This window comes from Cuculus canorus, chromosome 3 (genome assembly GCF_017976375.1).
Source record: "Cuculus canorus isolate bCucCan1 chromosome 3, bCucCan1.pri, whole genome shotgun sequence".
Classification (NCBI taxonomy): Eukaryota; Metazoa; Chordata; class Aves; order Cuculiformes; family Cuculidae; genus Cuculus; species Cuculus canorus.
In genome coordinates this window covers 16193545-16212411 of record NC_071403.1, presented here as the reverse complement: position 1 = coordinate 16212411, position 18867 = coordinate 16193545, and positions in this window count along the sequence as shown.

The window sequence follows — 18867 nt, the reverse complement described above, 5'->3', positions numbered from 1 at the left end:
CTGCCCGATAGCAGGAAGGCATGATTGAAGAAGGGACGGCGTTGTGGTGGAGGAGTGACCAAAACCAGCTGAATTTCTCTGGTTGGGAGGGAGAAGGAGTGAGTACCTGAACTGTGCATGCACACCCAGAGAGTTCACACAGTGGTCACCCTGGGTCTAGGTCTTTTGAGCTGTGAGCAACCGCTGGAAACAATCCAACTCAATTCTGGAACCTTCCAGAAGAGGCTTTCATGCATGCACCAGTTCTAGAACTTTCCAGCAATAACACTGCACAGGTATGGCAAGACCCGTCCTCTGTGCACCTCATGTAATAATAAGGGGTTGGGACTTGTCTACAAATTGTGTACCCAAGAAGCACCTGTCTTTTAAGCCTATGTCAGCTGGAAATGAGATTATAGTGCTGTGCTCTGCACAATGCAATGGTTTGGCTCTGTTTGGAGGCTGTAGCTAATCAGCTCTATTTCCCACTTCTGATGAGGCATTTCCCATCATGAAGACACAAAATGTGGGGTCTTCAATGTGCTGTCTGTCAGACTGGGCTTTTAAAAATAATCTTAGGAAGCCAGGTCTTTCCTAAGAAATGTCGTCTCTTCCCCGTAGTGGCTGGCCGGAGCTGTCTTAGCAATGTGCTTTTGCTGAGCCCCACTGCCGCAGGAGCAGGAGCAGAGCAGGAAATTCTCTATTATGGTTCAACGTCCAGGAAATTATTTCCCCCTTGAGCTCCATGTAGTTATTAGTCTCTGAGAAAGAATTGTATTCCTCGCCTACGAGGAGGTGGGTGAGAAACACAGAGGCATAAAACTCTGCAGATAGCAGAGGGGTGAACTCATTTCCCTCCTTCTGATCTAGGTTTGTTCTGGGGCTACGTTCAAGGAAATGCAAAGTGATCATTTTAATATGCTTCGTAGCCTGCCAAAGGTGCAAGAACATTGGAAGCCCTTTCTCTTTTGAACATCTATAGAAATAAAAATCCTACATGAAAAGAGATGAGAAGCAGATTCTAAAGACTTTTGAAAAGCAGGTTTCTACACTTGCTACTACTGCGACTGGCCAAAAACCAGCATGCTTCCAAATGACCAGGTGAGAAATTGTAGCTTTTATTTGTGCCGGTCAGCTATATTGAATGAGACTCTCAGGAGGTATTTTTTACCCAGGAACAGCTAAAGATATTACCAATTTGAATTGTCATCCCAACATCAGTTTCATTAGGGACACAGGATGGGAATTTTGAGGAGTAAGAACTGTTGTTAGGGAGCAGAGGTGGTAGGAGGGTGGGTATTGAACACAGCGTTGGTTTAGCTGTGAGACCAAAGCAGTACGATGGCTGATGTGAAATCTTTAAAAAGAGGTTAGACAAATACATCTCGAGCATGACAAGTGGTCATGGAAGCAATGGAAACAATGATCAGCTGAAATTCCTAGTAGCCCTGTTTTCTGTCATTTCTGGGATGCTCTGTGATTCTTTGGTCAGGCTTATAGCACACTTTTTAATTATGATTCTGGCAAATGTAGACACAACCAATAAAACAGGATTGAAATATTAGAGCTGTTTGTGTAGCAGTTGGCTAGAGTAGAGCTGGCAAGATATGTGTGTAAGGGAAATATGTGATATGCTGGGTGGTCTTTGCTCATTCTCCAAAAATGCCTTATGTTCCTAATTTGTTGACTATCTCTACTAATTATCATATTTATTTGAAACGGTTTAAAATGCATAAAGCATTATGTCAATGGAAAAAGCTATGAGAGGTCTGTTGGAATCTTTCTGTGTATGCCTCATACGTAAAATCTACATCACACCTAGGAAAGGGAGAATGAGCCAAACAGAAAGGCATGCAGAACAGGTGAAGAACAAACAGCAGAGTACAGTACTGATCCCTTCTTTCAGTTACAGAGCACACTGCTGTGTGCCCTGAAGGTTTGTCTTTGCTGATCTTGGACCACAAAAAACTGCACAGTCAAAAGGTCTTGATCAAAAATTCCTTTCCTTTTTATGGGGCTCCTATCCACCTACCTTTGTTGTTTAAGTTCCAAATGCATAGCAGTCAATGGGGCAATGGTATTTTAGGTGGAATCACTGAATGACTACAAGCTACCTGGGCTTTTCTGGAGCTCAGTTATTACCCCCCTGCTGTGTCTAAAGTGTGGTTAATGGAATTTCCATTACACATGTCTCTGCCTCTGAGCCCCTTTCTGTTGCAAGCACGCTTCCATGTTCCTAGAGGCAGCTGTCCCACAAGGAGTGTGTAGCACTGCACACGCTTGATGACATTGAGGTGATCGTCCTAAGAGAAGATTCACTTTTGTTGAAAATCAAAAGAAAATAAGTGATCATGGAAGACAGCATTGTTTAATTGTTTAGAAAATATCTAAGTGTCAAAGTCCCATAGAAAAAGCCAGTAAAACACACCGTTGTTGAATCACCTCTTCTTGGAGTTGTCTCTTCTGTCTGCTTTCTGCAGCACAGCCCATAAATATAAATGAAAATCTTAGTCTGAGTATTAGGTTTCTAACAAGCAGAACAATGCAGATGCAAATGAGAATCCCAACACTAGGACTAAATGGAGTGGGGGACAGAAAATGAAGTAGGCTTCCGTAGTGTTGTTGGAGGAGTCCAGTCAGGTCCTGGAAGGGATTATCAAATGAAGTTGGCCTCAGATCAATGATCTGGAGTGCCTCCTGCAGGCCTCAGTCCCCAGCATTCTCTTGGTCTCAAAAGGATCGCAAGAAGGCCTCAAGCTGCTGCAATACTCCACATGCCCCTCCCCGAGCAGACATGGATTGAGCCATAGCCTCTTCCCACTCCAAACAAAGGCAGCAGGAGCTACTGCAGTTCAATCTGCCTGGAAACCTGGCCTGGAAGTCACCTCTGTGACTTTAACTGCCGTGGAAGCCAGCAAGTTCGATGGCTTTCACTCCTTTCTCCTTCAGAAATTAATTGTTCTGATTATGTCTTCCTTGAAGAGGGACTAATGCTTATCCATGTGGGAACTTCAGACTGATTCGTACCAAAAAAAAAAAAAAAAAAAGGCACTGAATAGCTGGCGAGTATTAGAATAAATGGTGTGAACAGTAGAACAGTGTGTGCTGGGAAAGATAGGAATCCAGGAAGAGGAATCCAATTTTCACGTTGGCAGTTATGCAGCTTAGGAGAGGATGCTGGTGATAGCACAGTAATTATCTGGTTCTCTTCATAAAAACAAGAAAAAAAACCCACACTGTTTCAGCTAGATGAGAGAAAAGGAACAGAGATTTACACTTCAAATCTAAAGAGAACAGACTGACATCGATTGCTGTAGATAAAAGAAGTGGAGAATTATTACATATGTCTATTCCAAAAGGCTAAGGTTTGCATTGTCTTCATCATGGATGGCAAAAAATGAGGAAAACAAAAATCATATAACCTAGGGAAAATAAGGACACTGGCTGTCAAAGAACTGGTTACCCAATTGCTATTTGTTCAGTCCTTCATGTTTCCAGAGTAGCAAAATGGGGAGTGGCATTCCTGAGGATCAGTATTGGTACGGGCATTGCTTATCATCTTTGTCGGCGACATGGACAGTGAGATTGAGCGCACCCTCAGCAAGTTTGCCAATGACACCAAGCTGAGTGATGCGGTCAACACACAGGAGGTAAGGGATGTCATCCAGAGGGATCTAGACAGGCTTGACAGGTGGGCCTGTGTGAACCTCATAAATTTCTACAAGACCCAGTGCAAGGTCCTGCACAAGGGTTGGGACAATCCCAAGCACAAATATAGGCAGGGCAGAGAATGGATTGAGAGCATCCCTGAAGAGAGGGACTTGAGGATGTTTAATGAGAAGCTTAACATAAGCTGGGAATATGCAATTGCAGCTCAGAAAGCCAACCATATCCTGGGCTGCATCAAAAGCAGGTTGAGGGAGATGATTCCCTCCCCCTCTATTTTTCTTGGGAGACCCCACGTGGAGTACTGTATCCAGCTCTGGGGTTCCCAGCATAAGAAGGACATGGACCTGTTGGAGAGGGTCCAGAGGAAGTCAAAAGATGATCAGAGAGCTGGAGAACCTCTTATTTGAAGACAGTCTGAGAGAATTGTGGTTGTTCAGCCTGGGGAAGAGAAGGCTCCAGTGAGACCTTATAACAGCCTTTCGGTATCTAGAAGGGTCCTGCAATAAAGCTGGAGAAAGAATTTTTACCAGGTCATGAAGTGGTGGGACAACGAGTAATGACTTTAAACTGAATAAGGGTAGGTTTAGATTAGATATAAAGAAAAAAAATCTTCACTGTCAGGCTGGTGAGGCACTGGCACAGGTTGTCCAGGGAAGTTGTGGATGACCCATCCCTGGAACTGTTCAAAGCCAGGCTGGATGGGGCTTTGTGCAGCTGGGTCTAGTCCAAAGCATCCCTGCCCATGGCAGGTGAGTTGGAGCTAGATGTTTAAGGTCCCTTCCAGCCTTAACTATCCTATAATTCTATGAGCTACAGAGGAAAAAAAAAAATAAAGAGTGCCATGGAAGAGACAAACAAAGATATGCTTTCCAATTATATTCTAAAGGGAGCTGGAAAATCCACACAATGGAACTGAAAGGAAAGAGAGAGAAGGAGAGAATATGAAAAGCTGAAGGTACGCCAAAATATTAGTCATCCATGAGTCTATCCTGAAAGGTTATTGCTATTTTTAAGAACACACTCCTTTAGGAAAAGAATAATTTCCTAGCAGAGGTAATTTCTAGATGGTCATAAACTTTCTCAAGGAAAGCAGAAGCCCAACAATGAGGTCAATGAAAGCTAGGCAGAGGAAGAGGTGGAGGAAATCTGCACAGAAGTACTCAGGGTGTGAGCTGCTACTGGAAGGGAAGAGGTACATAAAAGCCTGGCAGAGACCAGCTGTTGTCTAGGTAAAGATCTGCTAAAAAAAAGAGAATTTGAAACCAGATATGTACTTCCTAGAAAACATCTCAGGTTAGATTACAGTAGTATCATCATGGTGACAAAAAGAAAAGGCTGACAGAGTATTATTGGGTTTTTGTTTGAATAATATGAGATTTTCATCAGGGTGAAGGCACGCTAAAATGTTGTAACCTAGTCTGTGACCCACAATACAAAATTTGTAAATTTTCAGTTTTGAAAAATGTTCAGGATATCTCTAGCAGCATTTAATGAACTAAGGGCTGCTACAGACACAAAAGTTTTACCCCTTCTGGTTCTGTTCCAGACTTCCAGGCCAACTTCTTCTCCAGGCACCCTCAAGTTGTGCTGGAACCTGATCAGTACATTGGGGAAAGCATCACTCACTTTGAAGGTGAAAACACAATTTCTTCATATTTTAATTTACTAAACGATTATGTTTAACGTTGCTCTGGAATTATAAGCAACAACATGTTGCCCAGGAGAAAAAGGAAAGCATGCTTCATGAGCTAGATGGCAGGTTTAATCTGTCCCTGAAAGGAAATGAGCCCATGAAGTGAACTCACCAGTCCGAATAAGCACTATGCCAGCATCTCAACTAGCAGCTCCCAAAGTTAGAAGTTTCTGAGAGCTCCTAAGCCTCTCTGACATGCCTGGGAGTTAAGGCTGCCCAGCACTGTTGAATGAATCTCTAAGTATCATGCATTGTGGTTTAACCCCAGCCAAGAGCTACACCCCACACAACCACTCACTCACCCTCCCCCAGTGGTATGGAGGAGAGAATCAGAAGGCTAAAAGTGAGGAAACTCATGGGTTGAGATAAAGACAGTTTAACGGGTAAAGCAAAATCTACATGCACAAGCAAAAGAAACCAAGAAATTCATTCACTGCTTCCTATTGGCAGATAGGTGTTCAGCTATCTCCAGGAAAGAAGGGCTCCATCACAAGTAATGGTTACTTAGGAAGAGACACACCAAAATGTCATCTCCTTCCTTCTTCTTCTTCCCTCAGCTTTGTATGCTATGTATTTGATGTCAAATGATATGGAATATTCCTTTGATCAGTTTGGAACACCTGTCCTGGCTGTGTCCCCTCCCAGCTTCCTGTACACTATCATTCTGCAGGCAGAGACCGAGGAACTGAAAAGTCCTCAGCTTGGTGTAAGCACTACTTAGCAACAACTAAAACATCAATGTTTTATCAACATTATTCTTACACTGAATTGAAACCACAGAACAATACCAATTACTAAAAAGAGTTTACTCCATCCCAGCCAAAATCAGCACACAATGACAATTTGATCCATTGACATCTGGAGAACACACGACTTTTCTCACTGAATGACAAAGGCTCATATTTGGTTCACTGGGACCTCATAGTATATTAAGTAAGTTTTATTGCTAGACATTCTTTAAAATCAGAAAAAAATAATAGGCTTAGTCATTTGATATGCTATGATGTAAACACACTGTTGTTCAAAATAAGTGATGATACTTCATATAAGTTCAGGAAGGAAGAAAGAAATCCTGTAATGTTAGTCTATAAATTCAGTTTATAAATTCTCAGTGATGGGTCATTGGTATAACCAATAGACACAGTGATTCCTGGAAAAAAAGAAAAAGTAGTTGTCATTCATCGCAAGACTTGTAGCTAAGTTTTTCTAATGTGTTCAAGTTTCCTTTGCTGTCTGCCTTCTCAATAGTTAGCCTCCTCAGTCTGTTTTTCAGCCTGTAGGCAGCTGAAGGGAGGGGCTGCTTTACCAGTGTGCACAGCGCCAAGCCCGTTTTCAGCACATTTTGAGATTATTCATACTGTGGGATCTGGTGAGAAAATCTTCTTTGCGCAGGGAAATATAGGCTCTTTCCTTTGGATTAATATGAATTAATCCTGAAATGCAATCCTGTGATTCCTAGTGTGGATGGAAACATTTTCTCCTGTAGAGAATAACTTGAGTTAGAAGTTTTAATTTAATGCTACATCATTAATGTTCTTGAGAAGTCAGATCATGACGTTATGTGATGTTGATGCAACAAAGGAATTGATACCAATTCCCAACATACAGTTCAGTGAATGGAGATCCACATGGCAGCAAAGACACAAGGGTTTATCAATGCATTAGGAACCATAGAAATGCCTGAGAATTGTCACATAGGAATTAGTTCTTCTCACCCCAAAATAGCAGTGAGATCATTAGCCCAGCTGAGGTGAATCCACACCAAAGTGCACAGCATGGACAACCAACAGGAGGAGCTGGAAGCCATTGTGCAGCTGGAAAACTGTGATATATTTGTCATCACAGAAACATGGTGGGATGACTCTCACAACTGAAGTGCTGCAAAGTACCGCTACAAACTCTTCAGAAGGGATAAGCAAGGAAGGAGAGGCTGTGGGGTAGCAGTCACATACCCCTGCGTGTTAGGGAGTGTTTTGGCTGTCTAGAGCTTAATGACAGTGATAATGTGGTTGATTGTTCATGGGTAGGAATCAGGGGGAAGGTCAAGAAGGCAGATATGGTTGTAATCTGTTATAGATCACTTAATCAGGGGGAGGAAGCAGACAAAATATTGTAATGCGCAGCTGGGAGAAGTCTAGAATCACTACCTCTTGTTGTTATGGGGGACTGCCACCTACCAACTGTCTGCTGGAGATACAATACAGCAGAGAAGACACAATCTAGGAGGTTCCTGGAGCGTGTGGAAAAAAACTTCCTGACACAGCTGGTGACTGATCCAAATAGGTAAGACACTCCACTGGGTCTGCTGTGTGCAAACAGAGGAGGACTTGAGGGTGATGTCATGGTTGAAGGCCATCTTGGGCATGGTGATCATTAAATAACAGAGTTCCTGATTCTTGGAGAAATGAGGACATTAGCAGAACTGCCACCTTGGACTTCCAGAGGGCAGACTTTGGACTGCTTAGGAGCCTGATTGAGAGAATTCCTTGGGAGGCAGTCCTGAAGGCTGATGGAATCCAGAGAGGCAGGACATACTTGAAGGAAATCTTCAAGGCACAGAAGCAGATCGTTTGCCAAACGACAAGCAAGCAGGGAAGAAGACTGACCTGGCTGAACAGAGAGCTTTGGCTGAAACTCAGGGAAAAAAAGAAGAGTTTACAACCTTTGGAAGGGACGCAGAAAACTCGGGAGGACTATAAAGATGTTGTGAGGTTGTGGAGGGAGACAACTAGAAGTGCCAAAACCCAACTAGAACTTAATCTGGTTACTGCATAAAAGGCAACAAAAAAGTGTTTCTATAAATACATTAGTGACAAAACGCAGGGTGACAAAAAGGCCGAGGTATTTAATGCCTTCTTTTTCTCATTCTTTAATAGGAAGATCAGTTGTTCTCTGTGTTCCCAGTCCTCTGAGCTGGAAGGCAGAGGCAGGGAGCAGAATAGAAACCCCATAATCCAAGAGTAGTTAGCAATCTGCTACACCACTTAAACACACATAGGTCTATTGCGGTGGATGGGATCCACCCAGGATTACTGAGGGGCCCAGCAAGAGCGTTTTCCAACCCACTTTCCATGATTTATCAACAGTCCTGGCTGACCAGGGAGCTTCCAATTGACTGAAGTTTAGCAAATGTGATGCCCATCTGCAAGAATTTCTGCAAGGAGGATCTAGGGAACTACAGGCATGTCAGCCTGACCTCAGTACAAGGAAAGGTTATGGAGCAGATCCTCTTGAATGTCATCATATGGCATGTACAGGAGAACCAGACGATCAGGTACAATCAGGATGGATTTAGGAAAGACAGGTCCTTCTTGACTAACCTGATCTCTTTCTATGACAAGGTGACCAACTTAGAGGATGAGAGAAAGGCTGTGGATGTTGTCTACCTAGACTTTAGTAAAGCCTTTGACACCGTTTCTCCTATAGAAACTACCACAAGAATAGTGAAACGATCGTCCCCGTGTACTCAGCATAGGTGAGGCCACACATCAAATACTGTGTTCCCTTTTGAGAGATACACTACAAGAAAGACTTTGAACTGCTGGAGCGTGTCCAAAGAAGAGCAACAAAGCTGGTGAAGGATCTAGAGCACAAGTCCTGAGGAGTGGCTGGGGGAGGTGAGGTTGTTTACTCTGAAGAAAAGAAGGCTGAGGGGAGACATTTTCACTGTCTACAATTACCTGAAAAGAGATCGTAGCATGGCTGGTGTTGGTCTCTGTTCTCAAGTAACAAGCAATGGGACAAGAGGAAATAGCATCAGGTTGCACCAGTGGAGGTTTAGACTGGATATTAGGAAAAATTTCTTCACTGAAATGTCAAGCATTGGAACAGGCTGGCCAGGGAAGTGGTAGAGTCACCACCGCTGGAGGTATTTAAAAGATGTGTAGATGTGATGCTTAGGGATGTGGTTTAGTGGTGGCTTGGCAGTGCTAGGTTAAGAGTTGGACTTGATCTTAGAGGTCTTTTGCAACCTAAACTATTCCATGATTATATGATTCAACAGTCTGACTGGAGCTGCCTATTGATTGCAATGTATTCATCTGCTAATATTAAAGATGTTTTTCATTGTTTTATGTGTTTGGAGCCATGAAGCTGGAATTTTAAGAACCGATAAACACATACCAGGCCAAACCCAGCTGTTTCTCCTTGTGAGGTTTTGGACTTGCGGCTTTGTTTTTCAGTAGCTATTTCTTCTGAAGCAACTATCTTAATATTGCCTTTTCACCAGAATCCAAAGCTTTGTTCTGATATTTCCAAATTTCAGGAAAGAAACTCAAAAACTTTAATGAAATTTAGGCTTGATTCAATATTCCAATGTTATTAAATCTGGAATCCTCCCTCACTCCTCACCGCTCCCATTGTTCTCCTGGACCTCCTCCATTTCTGAATCACCTTCTGCATGGCAAAGCAGTTCCAGAATACTGTGGTCATCCTTTCTATTTGCTGAACAGGAGACAGAGAGAGTGATTTTGAGGTGCTTTTAATTTCTTTCATTTCTCAGTTTCTTGAGTGATTTTTTCCACTCACCAGTTTTGCATACAGAGGTGAAGCATCAGTCAAAATGGCAAAAAAAAGCTAATCATAGGATTGTCTCTTCTATTTAACTTTTTCTTTCAAAAAGTACAACAGTTACATCTGCAGGGCTTTGACATTGAATTACATTAAAAACTTCCTGTTTTCCGTGGAGAAAATTGAATGCATTAATGAAACTGCGCTTATGGTTAACATTTCTTTTTAATCCATTTTGATGATATTTCAAGAATAACTATTTAGTCACATGGGGGTGTACAATGGAAGGCTTTTTTTTTTTAATATTTAAACCAAGCCACCTGTCACCCCCAAATCTGCAATCACTTCAAAAGTTTATAGTTGAACTCAAATCCCACCACCGTTCCTCCTCTGACCCTTAAAATTGGTCATGATGCCACTAAGGGCCCTACTCAAAGCAATCTTAATGATCTTGATGTGCCCTTAAAGTACCGATCACGCAAGGCACCGTAAGCCCCAGTTAATTACACAGTTTATAGTTGTTGATGCTTTGTAGCTTTAATGTGATTCAAAGAGAAGATTAGAGGATCTGGTCCAGAGGTCCTACACCAGGGCTCTTCCAGACACGTACTATGAATCAAGTCTGCTCGAAACTGCTGCTTCCTACTTATCTCACTATTTCCTCGTGTTCCATATTTTAGCTCCATGATTGTACCATGCCTGGCACAGGTGGGTCATGGACACTGAGAAGGACCAAAGCCAGTGGCAACTGCATGGACATCAAGTCCTGACCTACCTGAGTATGTTGAAGTGACAACTGCTACTCTACTGCATATTTTAAAACTGGATATCCTGTGCATGCCTGAATTTTCACATACTTCAGGAAAAAAAACCACGAAGCAGCTGGTTTATGATCTGACTAGAACATTTTTGATTGACATATTTTCACCTAGGTTATGCTCAGCTGAGACTGGACACCATATTCCATTAGTTTAGCACTTGGAAGGATGTCCAGATGGTTGATCTGAGGAAAACATGGTTTCAGAAAATCTGTTTAGGACATCAGTGTATCGTTTACAATCAGTTACAGAGAGGTTGTCAAAATGGGAATTGGCTGCACACAGCAGCTGGGGACTAAACGGGTTCTTCATCATTTTAAAAAATCTTCTCTTCTTTTGCGAAATCTCTTAGTGAATATATCTGAAATTATTTCATTTACTTTAATAAAACCAGCTATAAATTCTTTCTGTAATTACATTTAAAAGAAAATCCTGTTTAAAAAACTGAACTGCACATTCTTCCTTTAATTAAGGGATCTAATTTTGCATCAGAGATCTATGCAAAACTTACCAAAATACTTGTGGATCATCCAGAAAATTGAAAGGAAACTTGGCAAGTTCCTGTGGCTCTGGGACTCTATAACAGAATGGTTTGGCTATAAGATCCAGTGAAAACAGACTGGCTGAATGTCTATTTTTGCCAAACTAGTGGCATTTCCCAAGTAAGCTAAAAAAAATGGGATTTTTCAATCACGAATTACATTTACAAACCTGATCTTCCTGAACATCACCCTGCTTCATAAACCATGATGATACATAAGTTTTTTATGCTCTGCTGTAGGTAATGAAAGGGGAAAATAATAAACAGCATAGTCGTTTGATCTTTCTACCTCCTTTATTTCCTCTGTTTAACTTTGTGCATGGAAAGACTTGCACACAAACTGACTACTCTCCTAAATCCAGATAAAATCCAATACAGAATGCTGAGGAACACAACTAGAGTTGCATTGGGCTGTTTGTTCTCACCAGGAGAAAGAGTATTAAAAAAAATTTTGTCACCTGGTTCTTAGACACTGACAGTCTCAATCACTGAGCATTACCCTAGTTACAATAATACTGTATGTGCAGATCTTTTCATTTTGACTATCAGCAATGTTTTCCCATTGTGAACCTACCAGTGATCTCTTATAGTCAGGTCACTGGACAGCAGTGAGCGCGTTTTCAGAGCAGCAGATCACTTACAGCTCCCTGGGACTCTGGGATTTTCAGAAGGGATTTTTCAGATGAACTGAACTTCATCTCCATTTCTGATTCCGAAACATTCAATTTAAGTACTTGAAGACGGCCTAAAAAAAATCAGAATACATGCAGATGGTGGCTGAGCATTGCATTCACACTTCAAGAGGGCTCCTCAGCTGAGATTCATTGATGGCCTCCAAAGAAAATTCCTCGCCTGGCTCTGTCTGTGCTTCAGTGCAGCAAGGCATGCACAGATTTGTGCTGATGTATAGATTACTGCACTCACCGAGAAATAATAATTTTTTAAAACTTAATGACAGAGCAGTTAATTTTTAAGATGCATGCAATCCATTGTTTCCCAGATGGTAAATCTACAATAGCTCACTGGCAGAAATTCTGGTATTTGCTCTGACCGAGCATTGTGGCTTCTTTCATGGGCATCTGCACACCAGAAGAATGGAAATGCAGAAAGTATCTGATAAGTGTACATAATTCATCAACACTCATTTGGAAATGTTGGGTTGAACTCCTGCCAGGATAAAGGACCTAAATTATTGGATATTTCACAGATTTGGGAGGTTTTCAAAGGTTAAGTGTTTATACATACAACTGCAAGCTGTGGAACAGAAAATAACAAACTGCTGTTCTTCTCTTCAAGTCATACACATGTGGATATGCAAAACTAGTAACTTGCAGATGTCAAAAAGGTGTCCCTGCATTCATCACTGCTCCCGTGTAATGCTACAGGCTGGATTGGTTGACTTATATTCAACCAGTGTGTGCTACCAACTACATTCTCTGTCATTCTCTCAGGCACTTGAAATGGTGATTAGCAGCTCTAACAAGCAGTGCTGCTAAACAATCTGATTAGACTTCCTTCTGTAAATACTATGGGATATTTGGAAAGATGCAGAGCAATGCCAAAGAATTTTTCAAGAGCTAAAATTTTGAAGGTGTCGAGGCATCTCTAGATCTTTGCTCATTTTCCCTCCAAGTTCCCTTTATGGAAGTAGTTTGTATTCTCACTTGGAAGAGAGAAAATCACTATAAGTTTTATTACTCATGTTGTCTAATTCCATCCAATTGTGTTGGCGTCCCAAGAAACAGGAGTTTTTTTCTGGTTTGGATAATCAGGCCAACAATTGTCAGCTGTCATTGCCAACAGCCATGTCCAGCAACCAGTGTCTCTTTCACAGATGGATGCCCTGCAGTAATTTGTAGCATGGTTGACCCCCTCAAGGTTCCACCTCCAAAACAATCTTTCCTGGAGAAGCTGTTTGTTGATAAATAAAAGACAAACACACATTATACTGTGCTTTCCAGCACCAGTGAATACATTATAATACATATACAATATATTACATGTGATAGATATTTAGTCACTTAAATAATGAGCCTTTTTTTCCCCACCAGCTCAGTGCCAAGGAACAGCAAGAGCAGAGCTACTTGCTGAGAAAGGACTCGGAAGACACCCTGGAAGGGCCCTGACTCTTGGGTGTTGTGTAGTTCTGGCCTCCTAAGACTCTTGCACAGCCAGACACAGCAATTAAAATGTGGGAAAACTGTAAGTATAGCAAGAAATATGACAATAGGAACATTGGGACCATGCCGGCCTCATCTTTAGATATATTTTAAAGGTACTGGTTATAGAGCTGAGGTTCTGCCTGACAGCCTGCCTTCAGCACACACTTAATTCAGCGACAAACAGTTTATTTGTTCAACATTTGTTTGGACAGGCAAATAGGAGCTCAGGTTTCATGGAAAAGCATAACTAAAAATCAGAAGTATTCTTGTTATCTTGGTTATCACAATGCTGCTTTCTGTGAGTGTGATCATGTGCCCAAGGTATTTTTAGTATCATTTTTCTGGTTTTGTAGCCACTAGCATTTTAATTTTATCTTTTGGGAAGAAAATGGTGAAAAGGTAGGAAAGTTCAGCAGAAATGTGGTAAGGAGGACAAAGCTTGGCACAGAATCAGAGCCACTAATCAAAACACTCTCCTGGTAGCTTGCTCATACATTGTAAAGCTGAATCTGCACACTGTGATCTGATGTAAAGCTGTAACCAGCACAGTTACAAGGATGCCATTTCAATCTCTTATAATAATGAGGAGCTGGGCTTTGGAATCCATAAAACATATGATACAATTTGTCCCCACCTTAGGAACAGCCTGGGAAAAACGTACTTGGTGTATGTTTATGTAACTTGGATCTGTAGTTAGGTTGCCTGCTCAGATTTCTTAGGCATAGACAATCCCTGCAAGACTCAGAAATTCAGATCGTTGTATCTGATGCCCCTTTTTACAGGATTCCTCATGCTATACTTTCCAATCAAGTGTTTTCAAGAGTGATTTTCATTCTGCAAATACTGCAAAACCTGTTATAAATAAGAAGTCCAACGTCTTGGCACTCCCATTGTGCTTTTAAGAATCCCACCTGTGAAGGGAAATGTGGGCTAGATTTTCATTTACTCTATGTATTCCCACTGTCCTCCAATGAATTTAAAACTGGTTTTCAGTGCTTACCTTAGCATCAGCGGAAAGTTACATCTTGCAGATCTTGATATGTCTCTTAAAAGCCATCCAACGCTGTGTCGTTACAGCAGAGCTAACAGACATCAGCTTATAACAACACAGCACCATAAGGGACATCAAGAGATTACTTATTCCGTTTCCAGCACCTAGACAGACTCGTACGGCCCCAGGTCATTATCAGTAGATGTTTGTCTAATTTGCTGTTAAAGAGTGTCTTGCTGAAGAAGCAGGTTGTCTCCCACAACAGCCTATCCCACAGCAGGTTTGTGCTGTTTGGAAGGTTTTTCATGATAGTTAATCTGAAACACTCTTTCTGCAGTCTAATCATTTGTTTCTAATCTTACCTCTCATAGTCAAAGCAGACAAATTATTCTCTTCAGCTTTTCAAGAGTATTTGTCATAGCTGGACACAGTTGATGGAGAAACATCCCCTACCTCCAGGGGCTTCAAACAACCCTAATTCGTTTAACCTTCCTACAGTGGCTGTGCTTTCTAGACAGCCTTTGTTGTCTGTCCCTGAATGTTTCACAACCAGACCACTGGTTTCCTGTTGCAGACCTCAACGAAACATGGCCATGGCATTCCCAGTAGCTCAGAAGTGGAAGGGCATCACGTGTCTCTAGTATACTTTTGTTTATACATTGGACTCTGTTGTTTGCCTTTTCCCACTGCAGCTTGATGTTGTTGACTTCTGCTGGGCTTGTTTATGCTAACATGTCCTGTTCCTTGACATCCTTCACCGAGTGATCTATATTACACGTACACTGCGCGTGATGTAGAGCAAGAGATTAATGTTCAGGCCAAGAAAACACATCATGAATACGCTTAGGAATGTGTTCTATGACCTGCAAAACAGGTCGTATAATGTCAGCCTGAAGAGTCGGTTTTGCTGCCACTAGCACAGAATAAATACTGATATAGCACCAGCAGTTCAACATTAGCCTGATTAAATTTTTTCTCCTTCTCTTACTCTCGCTTTCCTTCTCCCACACAGCCAGCTTTCCCTATGTCTCTCAGACAGACTCACATCCCTTTGACAAAGGTATTTTTGGTCAGTGAGCAGGCACAGTGTGGCAATCGCCCCAGGTGGATGACAGCCACTCTCACGCCTGGGCATTGTGGCAAAATAGTGCAAACAGCAATCCCTGCCTGCCAGGCTGTTCTTGCTCCTTGCAGCCACCTTTGCTCACTGCCTCCCTCCTTGTCACTCTGTCTGCAGCTGCTCAGGCTTGCGGAGCACAAGGTGACGCTCAGCTTTGCTTGCAGTTCACATCACTTGTTTTTAGTTAACTTCAAAGAAAAAGGTTAGGTACAAACCTCCTAAAAGCCAGATGTGCCCCACCAGCTGCCAGGCAAAATGTGCTAATCCAGAGGGATTTGGGGTTTAGGTTTGTGTTTGAGAGTATTCCTGTATTTGACCTTGTGCAGCATTATCCCGGTCCTATTCACTGCAAATGTAGAAGAATAAAGTCATGAATAAGTGAAAAAAATAGTGAAACCAGAGAAGCAGATGAGGCAGAGCTGGATAGGTCACGCTAGGCTTTTTTTTTTCTGTATAATGCACTGTTCAATGTCTCACACTCTTTCAGTGAGAGCTGCTGTTTTGAGACCACACACTGCTTCCTCATGAAGAATTCACACCTTTTTTTCTCTTTACTTCTCCTATATCCTGTAATAAAAGTCTTCTAGACTGTGATTGGTGTCCGTGTATTGGAAAAATGGAGGATGGAGTCAGGGAAGCAACCAGGAAAGCTGCGGTATTCTGTTTTGAATGGAGTGAGCTGAATATGTAACAATGGCAAACTCACTCCCGGCAACTATCTCAGTATAAGCGTTCATATGTTTACTATTCTAATTAAGACTCAGTTAAAACCAGATAGGGGGAAACAACTGACCTAAGCTGCACGTGTACAATTGACCAAGGAAAATGATCATGCACAGGAACAAGGCACATTAATCATATTAACTGTCATCTAACATCCAGCCAACCCATTCATCTTTCAGTGATCACTATGGTGATGATACATAGTCCATTCCTGAAATCAAACTGCAAACAACAAAGGAAAAATCATATGGCACCTTGCTGATATATGATCTTGTACTGAACTTAGAATAAAATGTACAGAGAGATCTCTGGCTTAATTAGTTGCTCACTGAGATAGCACTGGCTGCTATCTTTTTTCTCCATATGAAACCACAGAGTTTTCTCAGTACATTATTTCCACATGTGCTTATATTACTATTCCCGTCACTTGATCCAGCATTTTAATAAGCATTCATCTCTAAAAAAAATATAAAGAAATGTCTATCCACTTACCTAAAGTATCCCTGAGCCCAGTTCTCCCTTTCCATTAACATGAGCCAGAAGAGTCCCTAGGGAAATCCATCGAGTCTCCCTGGTAGGCGGCTTTTGTGAATCAGACCTAGAGGTTCTTTTTTAATATAATTTTGTATTTATTACAGATAGGATTTCTCATTCTTTACTCCAGACATATTAAAATCCTCTCTTGCCTATGCAGTAGTGCCTAAGGTCTCAGCTGGTTTTAAGACATGAACACCCTGCTAGGGCTGAGCAGTCGTGTGCTACCACAGCACAGGGAACGGGTTCCTGAGGTCTGAAAACGACCACCACCATCTTGCTCTTCTTTGCAAGTGGTCACGGGTATTTTAAAGGTGTCCGCAGGTCAGAGAAGAAGAAAGAAGTAAACACTTCTGTACCATTTAGGCACGCATCTGCCTGACACTCCCAGGACGAATATTCACACTTTAACTCAAGCTCTGGTTGAGTCTACATTTTACCTTGCAGCCTGCACCAAAACCACCTTGTTAAGAACTGGTCTGTAGTCTACATGTCTCATCTTCCTGCTTTGTTTTATTTAGGGTTAACATCACTATTGAAATAAAAAATAGTAAATCTAATACTTTAATGGACATCCAAAGTTGATTTAAGATATTGTTTCATGTTACATTTCTATAAGCTTTTTGTTCATATTTAATACAAGAATATTTTTTAATTAAACAATTATTGACAAAATTGAAATGCAAATTTCCATGTAAGTGACTCAGTCCAGCTACCACGGTGCCAACTATTTCCACTCAGATTCCAAAATTAATATCCTGTATTAATACCACCCTACAAATTTTAAACTCTCTGTAAATTTAACTGTATGATAATTTCTTCTAATAATAAAATATATTGAATGGCATTGTAATAAAATCAGTGGGTTGTCCTTTTCTTACAGATTTCATGAACAGTGAATCAGTTTTATTGCATTCTCAATGACCGTAATAAAAGTGTTGTCCTAGAAGATACACTTCTAGGTTCATTCATCTGTTCATATATCAACTGGGAGATTATGGCAGACCAGAGTTCATAAAACTACGTGAAATATATTAAAAGGTAAAACTACAAAGCAATCCTTGTAGTCAGCTTGGAATGAATGAGTAGTATGGATTTCATAAAAGACTTAAATTAATGGCAAATGAAGAAAATAAAACAGGATACCACATGCAACAAACAGAGCCTAAAATATAAGACTAAAACTAAATGTAAATTGCCAGTAGGAATATAAACACAAAGCCAGGTCTGTGTCTAAATAAGCCTATATTGCTATGCGATTGTTTATCCATGATTGCTATGACCTTTTAAATGTAGAGCCAGTGATAGGTTTCTGGACCCAGACAAACAAAATGTCAGGGACACTGAGAAAACACGTCCGTGACCCAGGCAGGATTTACAACAGCTTCTCCATAAACTCCCACATTGTCTTTTATTGGCCTTTATTATTCTCCCAATGCAGTACAGGCATTCCTAGCTAATTTTTACCTAACATATCACATTTTCTTCTCTTGCAACAGCTTGATAAATTATGTCAGATGCATTCAGCGAATGATCCATTTGCATCCCAGCTTTTCTTCAGCAGAATTTCTACCTCGTTGGTCATTCCCCACTCAGCATCTGTGCAGCTAAGTATTGTCCTTCCCGAGCACAGAGCTTTGCTCTTATCTCTGTTAAAGTAGAACCAAAGTTTTTAGAGCATTTCCACATTTCCACTTGAATTCTTTTCTCCGCAGTACTGGTAGTCCCCTCAGTCTATTTCTCCCTGCAAATTTAATAAGGCTCCTTTCCAGTTTTCCAAGCAGGACCCAAACACAACTCGACTCAACGTAGCTCTCCTTTCTGGGCCTTCAGAAGATGATCCCTCCTCCACTGTACCAGTCACTTAATTATTATAAGGTTAATTATTATAAGGTTTTCAAAACCCAGAAGAGGATGATAAGAGATTGGCAGTTCCATCCAGGAATTCTTGCACTGGAAGGACTTAGGAATTGTGTTGTAAGGTATAACAGTAGAAACACATCCAGCCCAGTTGTGAAACCAGCAGAGGAAGCTTCCAAAGGCAAGAAAATTTAGCTACACATTAGATGCATCAGATTAATTCCTAATCTCTCACAGTTCAAGGCTAGCTTAAACTCCGATGCATGAG